The sequence below is a fragment of the Parus major genome, chromosome 1A (assembly GCF_001522545.3).
Source record: "Parus major isolate Abel chromosome 1A, Parus_major1.1, whole genome shotgun sequence".
NCBI lineage: Eukaryota > Metazoa > Chordata > Aves > Passeriformes > Paridae > Parus > Parus major.
Genome location: NC_031773.1, coordinates 35938414 through 35950218, shown reverse-complemented (window position 1 = coordinate 35950218; position 11805 = coordinate 35938414). Strand labels below are relative to the sequence as shown.

Below are 11805 nucleotides of genomic sequence, written 5' to 3'. Positions count from 1 at the left end.
GTTTCCTAGAAGATGAGATCTCAGGAGCTATTTCAAAGTTTAACTAAAGGGATGTATTTAGAGCAAGAGTTCATGCTAACAGTCTATCTTCCTAGCCATCATTCTAACTCTTCTCTCTTGTATCTGAGCACCTAATAAAGAAAAATTCATCAAAAATAATTAAAACCTTATCTCTTGAGGGCATTACACCAAATTTTCAGATAGAAACCTGAAAAACTCACTGCTGACTGACTTTGCCAAAAGATGATGTACAGAGAATAAGGTATTATGTCTTATAAGCTATTATGCCTGGAGTTTAAATCCTGGTGCCTTACCCAGCAGCTGCTTTACCACATAATGGTGAATAAGAACTTAAAAAACATCAGTAGCAAAATATTATTTTCTCACATTATTTAAAGAATTTATTAGAGTAAGTAACATAGAGAAGTATCATAGGAGTAGCCATATGATGCCATATCAAAAATCTATCTAGCCCAGTATCCTACCTTAATCAGTGGCTGAAAATAGATGTTGAGAGCTGTCATAAAAGCTGGAATATCCTTCCACTATCCTTCTTCTGCTCGGCACATTTGCTTGTCTGAACTTCCTCAACTGCATGTCAAAGCTATTTGGAAAAACCCTGTGGGCTTTCATATGTATTGTGATCAAGGTATTCAGCTGTAGAGTAAATCTGAGCTACGTGGACTACTGCTGCTAGCTGTGCTGACAGCTGACTTCCACATCTCTTCTATCAGAAATGATTATTTATTTTGTTAGCTATTGAACTCAGAGCTCCACCAGTTTTTTCAGGGTTCTGCAAGTCAAAGAAGGCTGGATGCTGCTTCGTTAGAGATCAGTTTTCGGGTGATTCAACTTGCTTTTGCCTGTTTGTAGCTGAGAAAATTCTGCCATCTGCTGGAGAGAAGAAAATCCGTTCTGGTTCCTGCAGCTGCATCTCTTCCTGCATCTCATGCTCTCTTGGCCCATTGTTGTTTCAGTATTTTTTATTTTTTATTTTAAAATTTAAGACGGTTTAATTATCCTGCATGCACGAAAATTTGTGTAATTTGTGTGCATACACATGTTAATATCTTGGGCATTAACTTTGGTTTTTAATTCCCACTTCTGTTTCAGTGAGACAAACATAGTCTAGCATAATTTGTACTAATTAGAAGCTACATGCAGAGAAAAAAGCTTACTTCAGCATCTTCTATTACTTCTTGAGGTATAAGGTGATTTGATCTAGTACATTTCTGAAAAGCAGGGTTTTCATGCTGACTAGAATAGAATAAAGGCAAATTAACTCAATAGTAGCTCTCCAATCCAGTCCAGCTCATTACTTATCACTTTGCAATTTCCCACTAGTTTATTCCTAGGGAGCACGACCAGCAGTTCTACCAGTGCCTTTGTCTGGGAACAGAAATGGCTTTTGTCAGCTCTTCAGTATTGCAGGTAGGTGGAACCACTTGAAGAAAGTACTTGTCACAGCAGATGCCTCTTCACACTTTAGAGACCATCTGAGACTGAAAACAAGAAGCCCCTGAACTCCATTAATTGCTGTGAGGTTCGGCTCCATTTTTCCTTAAAGTACACAGTAAAGGCAGCACTGACCCATGCACTACCTGTCCCTTGCAGCAAAAGGAATGTTGTGCAAGACTAGCATTGGCTGGCTCTGTTGTGGGGGACAAGATATCTCCCCAGGAATCTATTTCTTTGGGACCCTTTTCACAACCAGCCTTTTTCAAGACCCCAAACCCGTACAGAATATGTGCCTATTACATATTTAAAGCATGGTAACAGTTTCTCTTTGTCCATCTTGCCAACCTGGTGTCTATTTCAACACAGTTCAAGTTGTCTGAAGGATGAACACATTCGGTGACATTCCTGTCTGTGTGGGTGCATCCAATGGCAGACCCTGATTAAACAAGACAGAAGGGATATTTGCCATCCCTGCCACGTGGTGTTTGTGCCCTGTGTTAAGCTCTTACAAGCAAGCACACATTCATGCCCTTGATCTTGCGTCCTGGCTCCGTCTGCCAAGGCTCTGATGGATGCACTGGTTGGAGTCAGAGCAACACTTACGGCCCTCTCCTATGCTGCCTCTCCTGCAGCACCACCCTGACTCCTGCAGCAAGCCCAGGAGCAAAGACACCAGGGATGCATTCTTGGATGGGTCTGCTGGGGTCACACAGAGCTTGGCTGTGTCACAGATGCTTACTGCAACTCTACCTACCTTTTAGCCATGTAAATACTACTATTTCTCTTGCAGGTAACTCGAGCTCTTGTGCTGTGATAGAGCATAACAGAAAACCTGCAGGAAGCTAGGCAGACAGAGAAGTTTTTCCCTGTATTCTTCCTCAGTTTCACTATTTAAGCCCCAAATGTAACCCCAATGTCCAACATGTACCCATCTAGACTGACAGTTTTTAAACAGTATTTATAATGATATACAATCTAGGAGTCGAACTCTGCCGTAACACTGCAAGTCACAAGTTTAAAAAAACCTATTTTATTCTTTCTACCATATGTAAAGCAGGAAAACCAATAGCAATGTGACCCCTATTTTGAACACAGTTATTCTGCTTTAGTCATCTGCAGTAATATCTTCAGAAGAAGCAGAATGATTTATAACCTAATATATATCTGTCTGCATTATGAAACAGTAAAACAAAAGGGAGCACATGAAAACCCAGGAAGGTACCTAAAGTATCTTTGATCTCATATGTTATTTCTCTCCTCAAATACATAAATGAAAATAGTAGGTTTCACTCTGCATTCTGTGCATCTTATACCTAGAATAATAAAACAGAATCGTGTAAAAGGACATTTGTCTAATATAGATGCTAACTATGAAGCAGGGAGCACAGTGCCTGTGAAATAGCAGGCTGCATAACTTTCTCAGTCTTGCCTGAGAAAGTGGCCTGGGAAATCATGGGGAGGAATTAAAACAATCCTCAGAGACAGAAAACAGCCTTGCAGGTGCTGTTTGTCTGTTTCTTGTTTTCTTGCAAGAGAAAGTGGAGGGGTGGTGTACCCCACTGACCAATGATGGTGATGTGTTAGTTTACTAACCAATAAGAGTTTTACTTTTCTGTACTTACACGTATCGGTCTATAAAAAAGATCAGAGGTAATAAACCTTAAGAAGAGAGAGAGAGGAAGAACTCTCCTCTTCAATTCACAAGAGAGTCTTGTTCTTCTCACCGTTCCCAATAGAGTGACAGTCTAACAGTCCAAAATCCTTTATTTGAAAAGGTGAAAATCCATCAAGCCCACTGCCTCTGGGAGACTTAATTACAAAGTTACAGCCTGGAGTGGTGGTCGCAAGATGTGTCTCCACTGATTTCTATTCTGTGCACTTGCAGCAACCCAACAGTTACCATAAAATTTCTGCTGGACTAAAATGCATTGGGTGTTAGGCAGGATATTTTCCTTTTTATAAGATAATGCTGCAGATTAGAATTTCTTTTCATTGTAAAAGTAGGTAAGAATATAATGCTCTTGATGCTTTACATTTTAAAAGGAATAGATTCTTCTGATCTAAAGCCACATACAGAATTGAAAAAAAAAAAAAAAAAAAAAAAAAAAAAAAAGAAAAATAGCTCGCACCTGAATAAGTCCCTTGGTGTGCCTAAGGTACTCTAAACAAGAACATTGTAGGTTTTCTCAGGGAGTATCAGAAAGAAATACTGTAAATAATTTAAAATGCATATATGCAAGAAAATGCAGGAAGGATGTAAAAATAAAAAAAATCCCTGGAGAAGCAGAACAGTTAATTCTTATGAATTTTAAGTGAGAACAGAAAATCTGCACTAGAACCTTGCTTGCAGACACACCTATATTATTATTAAATTATGGTAAATTATAACTTAAACTGGTCTTTCTGATGTAACACCCCTATATAGACACCCACACAGATTTTATAAGCTATTTGTTTGGATCATCAACTTGATAAAAATCAACATTAAAACAATTAAATATTAAACAATTTCTAAAAATGTCATTGAATTCTGTATATGGACAAGACTTGAAATATCTTACTGGGTAGTGCTCAAAACAGCAAAAATCCCTTTTGAGGAATCCATTGCTAATATTTCCATCATTCTGGAAACCAAGGCCAGAGAAAAATGCATTCTCTGTCATAAGCCTATGAGAGAAATGACTAAGCACATCCTTGTTTTATAGCTCTTTGATCACTCTTTCTCCTTAGACACCTATGAACACGAACACCACTCAGGTTTATGCATGCAGGGCCACACATCCCCAAAAACTGGGTTTTTGAGAATTGCAGAGTCAGGAAATGAGCAAGAGAAGAATGCCTTTGCTGGCTTGTTTTGGTGCCTGGCCACATGCAGCCCTTACCCAGTAATCAGGAGTGCTGCCTGTACACAGCACAGGGAATGGACCTCCACTGGGGATAAGCAGTAAGTAAACAAAAGGTGCCTTCAGAGATCAAAACAGGTGCAATTTTAAAGGTAACAGATGCTAGTAGAACATTCAGACACTGAAAACGTTCATTCTGTGTCCAAATTGTGTTAAGAAGGTCACCATCATGAAAAATTTGTGAATATTTTAATTAGATAAAAAAACCTGTACCCACCAGTAGAAATGAGAATTCTCACCTGAGCCCACTCTTACAAATTTGCCAGTTTGGAGTCCCTGTCTCCCACAGCCACTCAGTTTAGTCATGCTCCAGCTACAGATGTCTTCCTCTCACCCTTGAGTTCCTTTCCCCACAAACCCCAAGGGTTTCTACTCACCGTATTTTTTCCCTATAGCCTTTTCTCTCTCAGACTGCATCCTCCCACATTGCTTGCTCTCTGTAGCTGAAACAATTTTGAATACTCCCCTCAGCTGGTGTCTTGCTCCCTCATTCACCCTCTCAAGTAAAAACTTCCTTGAACAAAACTCAACTTATAGCACAAGTAATCTACCTTTAATGTGATTTATTACAGACATGATTGTAGAAATCCAAGCCCAAAATACTTAACAAGAATTTGAAAATAGCTTCCTATTGCCAGCAACAGACTAAGAAGCTGTGAATTCTTCTTTTCTGACTGTTATTTATAGTAAGCAGGCAAGCACAGGGGTGACTGCAAGTGACTCCAGGGGAAACAGAATGATGGTGAGATTTGCCAGGATATGAACCCATCATCACTCTCTCTCACTGTGAAACACAGAAAAACAGGGAATGAGGATTTCCTGCCTGACACCCTGGCTTTGGAATAGCTAATTTTCTACCTCAATAGAAGTACAAAATGAAGCAGGCATTTCTTCCTGCAACAGCATGCTAGCAAAATGATGAGGCATTGGTCTTCCTGCGACTTGAAAGTCTTGTGTTTTTTGGCAAACTCCTTGTTGTCTGAGATGAATTTCCCTGCCATCTCCTAATGAGTTAAAATGCCCAAGGCGCTGAAAGAAATAGCAGGCAGATGGTGCTAGTGATTTATGCATTGTCGGGCACAGAGGATAAGTGAGAGTGCTTCTAGGAGCCATCTGCAGCTTCATACACTGATCCTACAGTCCATTCATTATATTTGGGCTTGACAGCAGCAAGAACAGCCTTCAGTGCACAGGCAGCTGGGAGCTACAGTGGAAGTGTACTAAGATCAGATGTAATGAAGATTTCGAGCTCCCAGGGAAGAGTAGTTTACCTCAGCCTTGCTGAGGCAGGAAGCTCCTGCTGAAGGTACCCCAGGGCATCACCCACAGACATAACAACCTTTTCAGGGTAAAGCTTTCCTCTGTTTGAGAAACAGCCATAAATCCTGACATGCTTATTCTTGGAACCTGGGTCAAATCTTTTTATTTTCTATTTAGATATCACAATCTGTGAAAAAAAGAGGATGCTTTACTTAGCTCTTGGAGATACTGTGAAAATATTTCTGTATTATTACATTGTTATTCACATGCAAATGTACTCTACAATGAAATATAATATATATTGTTTTTGAAAGGCTGACAGCCCATGTTTTGGGATATACGAGGCATGTGTTTCAAAACTGTTTTTTCTATGCACAGTAGAGATGGGTCCAAATTGTAGCCATTCAGACAAAATTCACACTGTACCAAAATATTTGACTTAGTTGTTTAGACTTGGAATTCAGGGTCAGGTCTATCTACTTAACCAGACACTGATCATGAAGGAGTCATGCCTCCATACCATACCTTTCAGATAAGGGTAAAATCCTGGCCCCATGGAATTTAATCAGAAGTTTGACAGGGCTCCTATTTTAGCACTTCAGGATGGAAAGTTTGACATATTTTTGTCATCCCTCAGCCCCTGGCTCATGGATCTGGATAAGCAATACCACGTTTGGGACCTGAACCAGAGAGAGGACTATTGGAGTGTATCCCTACAGCTTTCGAAAACTACAGGCTGGAAAACACTGGAACAAATGCAGAAATTTATCAGACAGACAATTTGTCCCATAATTCAAACACAAAGGGAAGGCCCAGAGGTAAAGCATATCTTCATTAGTGCAGACAAATTCTCTTGAAAAATTCTGAGCAAGCTGGGACAGTCCTGATATTGAGCAGAAGAGAAAATACAAACACTGGGGCATTAAGGCATTGTGACATCAAGTTACCAACTTAGCAAGGGGGAAAATACCCCACACCAAACCCTGAATAACACCCTAAGAATATACTTTTGGGAAAAATGTTTCTGAGACTGCCCTTCACCTAAGGTCTCTGCAAATACAGAAACAGAAGGAAAAAATCTTTGTGCCTCTGATGCCTTAGGTTAAGATTGCTTAAGAGGGTAAGGCATTTTCGCAACCCATCACCATCCTCACAGGCTGGTATCACAACTAATGTTTGCAACAGTACATGATTTACAGAGAGAGAAAAAACTGCATATGTGAGAACTTTCTCTCATTTTCAAGAAAAAGCTTAGACTTCTGGGGACAAAAATAACTTAGCTACCACTTGATTACATTATTGTTCACAAGTGTTTGCACTAGCAGGTACCTGGAAGTATTTTGCCTTGTTTTTGGTTTTCACCACACAGGACCACATTGCAAGTAAATTTAGTAAGAGGCAGTCTCTCCCTATCATCAATAGGCTAATGGCTGCTTTTAGGAGACACAAAAATTGTATCTGATGGAAGACAGGGGAGGGTATTTAGGGGCAAAACTAGATCTAGATTTGGTTTGAATTAATTCAGTAGCATTTTAGAATTTTTCTGTTTAAAATTGTTTAAAAGAAACATTCTCTTTCTAGAATTTTTTTGCATGTATATGAATAGTGCTATTAACAATTCTATGGCCTGCCTAGCCATTTTTGCAGTACCAGAGAAAACCATGGATTTACCAGCAAGAAAAGGTGTTTAAGACCTCTGTTACAGCTGGGGATGTCATGTGAAATGTTGGGGATATGCAGCCCCAGAGAGGCCTGAAGGGAAGGAGTGGGAAGGGAAGGGGCTGCAGACAGGAGAGTGGCAGAGAGCAGGCATGACACAAACACTACCTCCCCCTGGGGTGAAAATGCATGGCCTGCAGTCAAACAGGAGACTACCATGGAGGCAGGAGAGATGTTTGGCCAAAGCAGAGCATGAGGAATGAAATGTATCTCTTAAAATGTTTAATTATGTTCTCTCTTTTTTCTGTCCAATACCTGAATCAGTGATCAGTAGCTGCTGCTACCTGGAAGTAAATAAAGTAAAAATTCACTGAGTTGAGAGTGTTTCACCTGAAACAGGACAAAGAGAAAATAAACAAATAAACAATCTCCTCTTTGCAATTCCAGGAAATTCAAGCTTGCCTCCCCTGACATTTTTATTAATCCCAGCAATGGGCTGGTTTTTCAGAGGCTCACAGGCTGGGTACCTACCAGCAGTTACCCTCCCATTTCCCACTTGTGCAGCCCTGCCCTTCACTGTCCCTCTGCACCACGTGCTCTCACTTTTCATCCCATCTGCTTTCAGGTCCCAAGTCCTCATTTTTTCTCCTGTTCCTATTCATATGCCTCCCTCTGCTGTCTGTTTTTCTATTCTAGACTTCACAGTTGTATCATTTGTATGATGTACAGCAGTTCAGAACACGTTCTCCCAAGAAGCAGTGCTTTTCTGAGGTGTGCTGGGGAAGGAGCAGGTGGTTTTAGTCATATTCACAGTTATACTATGTTGATCACCCCATTGACTTTACAGGACCCTAGCCATGGAGGCAGGATTGAATTCAGAATCACTACAATTTATTAGAAGTAATCATCTAGGACTCAGCCATTTTTGATTTTGAGAAGAATTGTTTAATAGAGTTATTTGCTAAGTTAAAACTTTCATGAAAAAATCAGACTTTGAAACAATGTTTTTCAGCTTTCAGGATGCAATAAGCTTGGATCCACACCCATTCCCTCTGGTGAAGCTTATAAGGAAGAGGTAGATTCCTTTCTAGTATAAAAGTATAAAAGTACCACGGTGCACAGGTTAGAAATGCACACTGGAGAATAATGTAATAAAGTGTCCAATTGCAATGTGTATTTTTTCACTCATATGTGTTCATGGTTACTGAAGAAAACTTTTGCTGTGTGAATGCTTTCCTTCAGCAAATAAATGCTGTAGACTGGCTTGACTTCATGAACTTTCACATTTATTTCAGTAAAGCACATTGAATTAAGGATACTATTCTATTACCTTTAACCATTGTCTAAAACCCACAGGAGCCACTGTCATCTTTTCCTTTTTTCAATCCAGAAAAATAAAATTCAATATATATCATATTCCCACTTTACAGATGTTGTATGTAGACTGTAACTTTGTACTTACTAAGGTATTACCAAATTTAAAATATATCACATTGACTTTGTCACATTCAGAAAAATTCCTTGGGTAGAGAAAAGGAGAGCAATTCTACATGCTTTGCTCTGATTTATTAATGCCAGCTGTTGCTCATTGCCTTGTTATCTTCTAGGGGTTACACATACATAACTTATGCTGGGCTATTTCTAGGAAGGTAAAAGGGGTTAAGTGTATTTTCCTTGGTTGCTTTCTTCTCCCCTTCCGCCCTTCCAAAGATGGCCACTGTAATTTCCATTTCACAGGCCTCTAGAATTTCCCTCATCTGTGATAATGTATATTCTTTTCTGCAAATAAATAAAGGGCTCAGGACTCAGGCTGTTGCTCATGGACAAGTTTCATGACAGCTGTACACACAGAAATAAAACCTAAGAGGAAAAGACAGCTCAGATATTTCATAAGACAGAAATGCAGAGCTATCTAGGCAACTTCCAACTAGATTTGCAGACAGCAAGACTACGAGCAGAGAGGAGTGACAAGAAGTTTCCTGTAGCTGGGGCAATGGTGAGCATATACATCATATTTCATTTGTGATGTTTACATCTATAAACAGAGCTCTCAGCATGTCAAGATCAGCCTGTCAAGGACCAGATGTGAGACACTGGCCTTTTATATTAAGGAGATAAGAAAAACACGATGAAGAATGCAAAAGAGAATGGCATGACATGGAAAGGACCTAAAAACACATGGGGTGTGTTACTTTTACGTAGTTTTCTCTGCATCAGGCTTTCTTACAATATAAACGAAGTGTCAGATAACACAGGAGCTGTGTGGTACAAGAGCTGAAAGAGAGAAAATTGCTTGAGTTGCCTTTCCCTGATTAGAAAATGTCTCATAAGCTTCTGACAGACTGGAGACCATGTAATCACAACACACATTTGCAGAGGTGGATGGAGTCTTGATTCAATTGCCCTACTGCTAAATAAAAATCCAAACAAGGCTCTGAGAGATGTCTGTGCTTGACACTGAATTAATGAATGTTTGTCTGTGAGAGGAAATCAAATGGGACAGTACACTTTCTTTGACAAAATCCCCCAAGCATTGACTATATAACTGCCCTGAACAGTGAATGTATGTTTTGTTTTCAGAAATGATGTGCTGGAGACCAAGCATTTACAAGCTAACTGAACATAGCTATCTGCCAAAAAAAAATATGAAGGAACTTAGATATGATCAACACTGCTTAAGGTAAGGCCTGGAAATAGAATGTTTTGTGAATTATGCTTTAAAGATATACAATAGAAAGACATAAAACCTACATACATTAAGGGTGTGAATCAAGCTGGCAGTCAAGGGTCAGGAGGGAGGCTTACAGCAAGACAGCATCTGCTAAGGACCAGTTGCAATTGTTGCTCTAACTGAAGCATCCATCTCAACAGCTAGTCACAGGGGGACAACATTGTTACATGTCATGGTCCAGCTGAATGGGCTTGCATAGCCAGCAATCCAAAATAGGTCTGAGAAAAGGGAGGGCCTGGACTCACTCTGAATTATATCAACTTATTTTTTCCAAATTTAGGCTATGCAATGGTATTGCATCCAATATAGAAGACAGTCATTGAAAGAAAAAAATTAAGGGTGCAAGAATCATCCCAGGGAACAAGAAGACTCACAAAAGGAAACTGAGAAGAGAGCCTAGGTAAAAAATGTATAATGAAAGGGCCAGCAGATGTTGCCCACTGACTTGACAAGGGATCAGAAAGAAGCCTCACAGCTATGGAGGTTCCTTTCTCCCCCCACAAGTAGGCTCTGTCCTTTTGAGAGACAGGTTTATGACTTTAAATATATTTATTCCATTCTGTAACCGAGGAAAACACAACATGTCAGCAAGAAACTCTGGAAAAGAAGGTTCAACCTGGAACATCCTGATTTTAATGTCTTCCTTTCTTCCTAAAAAATTGGCATGTGATAGAGGAATTGTACCAATGGGTTTTCCCCAGCCAGCATCTTGGCCCCGTGCAACTGCTCACTCACACCCCCCACAGCCCCTCTGTGGGATGGGGAGAGAATCCAAAAGGTGACAATGAGAAAACTTGTGGGTTGAGATAGAGATTTTAATAGGGAAAACAGAAGCCATGCATATAAGCAAAGCAAAAGAAGGAGTTCATTCACTACTTCCCAGCAGCAGGCAGAAAGAACTGACATTCCATACAATGTGAATGTTTTACATCTTTCATGTTTACCATTTGATGGTAGGGTTGATGCATTGCTGTTTTCTATTTCTTCACAACACCAAAACTAACCCGAAGAGATCTGAGAAAATGTACTGTGTGCAAGCTAAGTGGCAGGTGAAACAGGTGCATTGGGTCTCCTTGCTGGAAGAACTCCCTCTCAACAGGATTATTGGATTAAAATCCTACTGATACAGCTAAATATAATCCTATCAAGCTCAGCTCACTGTACAGGAGAAATGTGAAGTTCTCTACATGAAAGTTGGAGGCTAAAAACAGACACATGGGGGGAAGGAGCTTCTCTAAGACAGAAGAGGAGCTGATACAGCAGATATTTAAAGAAGACTTGTCAGACAAGAGCATACTGAAAGCTGCAGAAATGACAAACCAGATCAGGGCTAAGAATACTTGAACTGGTGATGCAAAAGAATAAAAATATGCGGGTACTTGAAAAATGCCTGAGTTGAATTAAAAATCCTGTAACATCATGTCCTAAATAACTAAATATAATGCAGAAAATCAGGACTGACATAGCTCATAGAGACAAGCTTAGATCTAAAGGAGGGAGGAACATTCTGCAGTGTCAAGGTCTGTGACAGAATGACTAGTTCTGCATCTAATAAAATAAAAATGTGATCTAACACTGGAAAACTAAGTTTGACTTCTTTTATGTTAGCCCTGTGAATGACTGGGGTAAATGATGGATTACTGCAGCAAAAGTAATTTCCTAAGGATAGCATTTGTAACTGAAGAAATTGAAGACAGTGAGAATTACTGTACTGTAAATAAGGAATACTTCAGATATCTGCCATACAGCTTTTAGAATAAAAGTGGAAATATTTTAAGCTCATTTTTAATTAGT

The 11805-nt window shown here is 39.7% G+C and overlaps 1 long non-coding RNA gene across 1 annotated transcript; it reads left to right on the top strand.

Moving 5' to 3' along the window:
- The first annotated feature begins 757 nt into the window (after positions 1 to 757).
- LOC117244482 lies at positions 758 to 11588 on the top strand. Its single transcript, XR_004497678.1, has 3 exons — positions 758 to 1431; positions 9861 to 9960; positions 10292 to 11588. It is a non-coding gene; the product is annotated as an uncharacterized LOC117244482 (long non-coding RNA).
- Positions 11589 to 11805: the final 217 nt, after the last annotated feature.